This window comes from Alnus glutinosa, chromosome 4 (genome assembly GCF_958979055.1).
Source record: "Alnus glutinosa chromosome 4, dhAlnGlut1.1, whole genome shotgun sequence".
Classification (NCBI taxonomy): domain Eukaryota; kingdom Viridiplantae; phylum Streptophyta; class Magnoliopsida; order Fagales; family Betulaceae; genus Alnus; species Alnus glutinosa.
The window spans coordinates 27,392,726-27,398,547 of NC_084889.1; positions in this window are offsets into that span (position 1 = coordinate 27,392,726).

Here is a 5,822-nt window from a genome sequence, read left to right on the forward strand (position 1 = left end):
TGTATTTTGGGTGTAACCTGCCCATACATCTAATAATCAAACATGTTTAAATATGTACATCAACAACCAGTACACACACAGCAACACAAAATACATTAACAAAATGTGCATCAATCAAAATGTGCACATCAACAAATAGTACACATGTGCACATCACATGAACATCAACTTGTGCCTTGATTTCAAATAACTTGCTTCACAAATAGGTACAAATAGGTACATCAAAAACCAATACACACACAACAACACAACATACATTAACAAAATGTGCATCAACCAAAATGTGCACATCAACAAATAGTGCACATGTGCACATCAACACAACAAGTATGTACATCAACAACCCGGATACACTCATCAACATAAAAGGTGCCTTATCTTTGTCTTGTACATCAATCTATTTCAATTGGTTGTGATCCACCTTGCTACAACCCAACCAAGAGATAGGTCAATCAACATGTATTTAAATAACTATTAACCAGTCCACTTAGGGCAACAAAAAAAAAATAGTAAGTGGCTAACCTTTGGTTGCCTCTTGTATACGAAAGACATTCTCCCTTCTCTTGGTCTTCGACATATGCTTGTTCCTTGAGATATTCTTCGTCTTCGAGGTGTCATTGTCGGTTGATGTGATGGACCTGATATGCCAAATGGGCTTACACCTGATGGACCTACAAAGGCAGATGTGCCTGCATCTGGTGTACCAACACCAAATGGCCCTGCCCCTGATGGGCCTACATCTGATGGCCCTGCATCGAATGTGTTTCCCTGCCGCATATTTGCCAAACACATCAGTTACAAAAATATAGTCATTCAACCACTATACAGAAATATAGTCATTCAACCAGAAATATCTACCTTCGGTTTCTTAGGCTGTTTGGGATACTTATTTCTATTCAGGTTGTCGGGTTTGCAGCAACTCCTAGCATTGTGCCCCTTTTCACCACAATTTCCACACTGCACATCGTAGCCCTTGTGACTCACTTTAATGCTCTCTTCCGGCTGCTCATCAACTCCTCTTTTCCTCTGTTTTTTAGGTCTACCGTCTTGTTTCCATGGCTGCGGTGGTTCTATAGGTTCCACACCCTCATCAACAGGCCACTCATCCAGGCCAGGCTTAGGATTAATCCCGGAGGCATAGGATTTTCTGTATGTATCTATCATGTACCAATGACTGACATAAGTCTCTGGTTTTCCTTTATTGAGGTATATCGCACAAACTGCATGTGGACAAGGAATACCATTAAGTTGCCACCTCCCACAGCCACATGTTCTTCATTGAAGATCCACCACCCGCCGAGCCGCATGGGCACTATCGACCTCAAACTGCATCTGATTGCTCCAACGGTAAATATAGTTCTTCGCCTCTAACTTGTTTCTCTCCAACTTCTTCACAATCTTCGGACAAATTACGTTCGGTGTCGTTGCTACCCTAGCATTTTTTTGACAGAACCAGTTCATAATTTGTTGTCGTATAGTCTCAAAACAAGTTAGTATCGGCTGGCCTCTTGCTTCCAACACCCAAGCATTGATGTTCTCGGCGATGTTATTTAACTAGATGTCACTACAGTTGGTGGTTCAGAATGCGTGCCTTGACCACATTTTTAGGTCAACCCCTCAATGTAATAGATAGCTTTTTTGTCCATACTTCCAATGACAGAGAGGTAGTACTTAAATTGGACTTCATTGGGTGCCCTAGCTGCATCGCACAACGTGTCCTTGAACTCCTTCCCCTTCCATCCCTTCCCCTTCATATTTGCATGCAAGTGCCTGACACAATAACGATGCTCGAGATCAGGCATTAGATCCTCCAGAGCATCGATTAGCCCCTGTGTAAACAAAAAATAAATGTCAAACAAATGTTATTAAAATAAAAATGACCATATGATAATTGAATTAGATATTACCTTATGTCAGTCTGACATGAATAACCACATATGCTTCTGCGAATAACTAATACCCTCCAACAGTTGGACCAAGAACCATGTCCATGTATCCCTGTTCTTTGTCTCGCATATCGCATATGCAATTGGGTATATGTCATCATTACCGTCACGGCCGATGGCGGCATGCAATTGCCCACCCCATTTGGTCTTAATGAAGCAGTCATCAACACAGATCATCGACCTGCATCATGCCCGGAATCCTTCTTTACACCCTGCCAAAAAATCATACATCCTCTGGAAGAACACTCCGCCCCTTTGAATGTAAACCAAGCTACCGAGATTCCTCTTCCGCAGTGCACTACAATACTCTCGGGTGTGACAATATTGTGAACCATCTCTTCCGTCGAGGATATTAATTGCCATCTTTTTTGCACGATGGCAACTCAACAATGTCTTCTGCACATTGTAATCTCGACGTATCATTTCCCTCAACGCCCTAGCCTTAAAGTTTCTTTGGTCTCGAAAATCTCTACATATCGATTTGCATCCCACCTTATAGTTGTCTTCTTGTTGTACTAATTACTGCCACAATTATGCTCATCATAGAGAGTTTTGATCTAAAAATACTTTCTACACGGAGTCCAGGAAGCATGTATTTTGTAGTGACATAATGATTTGCAGTGGGCGGTTACCCCTTTTTTGTCGTTGTGCACATACTTGTGATCGAAGTTATTTTGCACTGCGAATAATTGCAATGCTTCCTTAAATTCTTTCGAGTTCGTAAACCTCAACCCTACACTCAACTCTACTTTCTGACTCCAGTCCTGCATTTTCTTCCACTCAGGATATCTTTTCTTACACTTTACAGTTGACCTTTCACTATCTTCTTTGCCACTGTCTAGACTATCAAAGCACTCACTATCATATGAATTCGCGTCCAGGTCATTTGCTGCATCGACTCCAATGTCTGCTTTGGAATCTCTATCCCAAGTCTGAAACCAGGTATTTATATCATCCTTGGGTTTGCGTATGACATCATTTTCCTTCTCTACAAACATGTCCTCCTCCCCGCCTCCCCGCCGTCTGTCAACTCAATGTCCTCATCCTCCTCCTCATCCTTCTATTTCCTTGGTAGCTTATCCCTCTGTTTCCTTGGCTGCCCGAGTGGCTGTTTCCTTGGCTGCTAGGGTGGCTGCTTCATTGCTGGCTGTTGCACTGCTAGCTACTGGGGTGGCTCCTGTGAGAAATTCTCCTCCGCATAGTTTATCTCAACTTCTGCAGGAGACTAGGTCAAAAGCAAAATAGGATCTACTACTTCAATAGGAATAGGTTCTTCATGATCCACAAAAATGTGCAGCTTCTTACTGCCACTATTCAAACAGCCATTTTTTCAAAGTAACAAAATCATCATCTTTGGTAAGACCATGTATCTGCTCGTTGGTCTCATCATCAAAATTGTAATACATTTTGGGTATGTTGTTGTATTCATATTCCAGGTAGCACTCCAAAATGTTGGTCAAATCTCCAAAGTTGAATTGGGATGTATCTATACCGGCAATTGTCAGAATGTCTCCCCCAAGATAGGTCATCATGTGTCCAGATAGTGACCCATGATGGTAAACAAGTAGCTTAAATGTTAGATCTGACATATTTTGCACCCTATGAATTAAACAAAAAAGAATCGTCAAACTCTAGCAATAAAAACTATAAAATTAACTACAAAAAAGATGGGCAAAGAAAGTATGTAAAATTAAATTGGAAGACTAGATCTGCATATAAAATATTAATAGTTTAAAATCATCCCCCCAATTGTAATGACAAGGGACACCAATACTATCTGATGTATGCACATTATTGCAGTAGTTATATGTAGCATTTTGTTGGGTATCATTAGCTATGTGAATAGATAAAACAAGTTGTCTGACATACTATGCAATGCGCCTCCCTTAATCTCTACAACTTTCAAAATTATATTTTAATTTAATATATAGTAACTAGAACTGTGTAAGGATTTTGTTCATCTATACTTTTGGTTTTTTGAGGATGGTTCGCTGTTAATAACAAGTTCATTGAGAACTGCCTAGCATCAGTCGACAAGCAGAAACAACCATGGCTAATCTTTCTTACACACAGGGTACAGGGTTATGACTCTTTCACAATCTCATGAAATTATAGGGACATCTTGACCTGTATTGATGATAGTTCTATTGCTCTAATATTCCCCATAAATTATGTTTAAGTTTTTCATGTGATGGCAAATCTATGGACCAAAATATGTGCAATAATGTAATTATTACAAGTTGTGTAATCTTTCCCGGTTTAATATTCTATTAATGTGTATCTATAGTTTTTACCAAGTTGAGCATGTTTTGATCTGCACAGTTGGTGAACATATTATGAATTAGATCATTTATCATGTCTTGACACTTAGTTGCAGGGTGAAACTAATCTAATAATAGTGTTTTTTGTACTTTATTGTTCCATTTTGCCCAGTTGAGACCCTCTCTCTGGATGTGCTACCACAAACACAGTAAACAGATAAAGACAAAGACATGTAATAAAGTAATACATTCCAAAATGTAATGTGCTGGACAACAACCCAACCAAACTGGTTGTTGGCTTTCTTTACCCAACAAAAAACAAAAACTCGTGATGATGGTCAGGCCCTACCCAACTTTTTTCCACCCACAACAACCCAAAGTTTCGGTTTTAATAACCTCATCACTTTGCCCAACAACCGACAAGCATTTGTTTCAAAAACCAAAACAAAGATTCAACCGACAATCACAATACACAACCCATATATATAGCACAAAACAAACTTCTAACAAGTCCTCTAAAAAACAAAAATGGGCAAACTACCTCAGAATGTGCCGATTTGATGAGCGAAATCCCCTTTCATCTACGAACGAGTGTGAAATTGGCGAAAAGACTGCAAGTTACGGAGCACCGGCCGGCCGGTTCTGTGGAGTCGATGGGAGACAGTTCGGGAGGGAGTTGGCCGGTTCTATGGAGTCGATGGGAGCGAGTTCAGGAGGGAGTTTAGGGATTAGAGTTCTTCTTCTCTTCGGCAATTTCTTTTTGATTTCTTTTTTAAATGAACTATGATTCTCTTCTACTTTCAATTTTTTGTTTGAAATATTTGAATATTTCAGTTTCAGTTTTAAGTTCTTAAATTGCAGAAAATATTTTCCCCCCAAAATAAACAAATGACATGGGTGTGTGATGTGGAGGTGTTTGAGTGATTTGGAAATTAAGTGGATCCTGACGTGTTTGACTGGAAATGTGTCAACTTTCTAGTGGTGCTAAGTGTCAGTGACGTGGTGGGCCGTTAGTTTTTGGACGGAAAAGTTAATCAAGGTACTAATTCGGTCATTTTCCAAAACCGGGGTATCATCTGTGATGCAAATTGAAACTCAGAAACTAAAAAATAAAGTTTTCAAAACTCAAGGACCAAAAAGGTGTTTAACCCTAATTTTTAATCAATTAATTTTGAGAGCAATACATTACGGATTCGATGTAGAGGCTGGCAGATTTGTACATCAAAGAGATAGTCAAACTACATGGGATACTAGTTGCTATAGTCTTAGATCAAGATCCTAGGTTCACAGGGACGAGGCTGAACTTTAGTATAGTCTACCACCTGAAAATCGATGGTAAGTTGGAGAGGACTATCTAGATTTTGGAAGACATGTTGAGGATTTGCGTGCTTGAGTTTAAAGGAAGCTAAATTTAGTACTTACCCTTGATAGAGTTTGCCTACAATATTAATTTTCAAGCAATTATTGGAATGGCACCGTATGAGACTTTATAAGGACGCGCGTGTCGTTCACCCTTGTATTGGGAAGAGGTGGGTGAACGACAAATTTGAGGCCAGATTTGGTGCAAGACATGAGGGAAAAGGTTTACCTCATCGGAAAGAATATGCTAGCCACC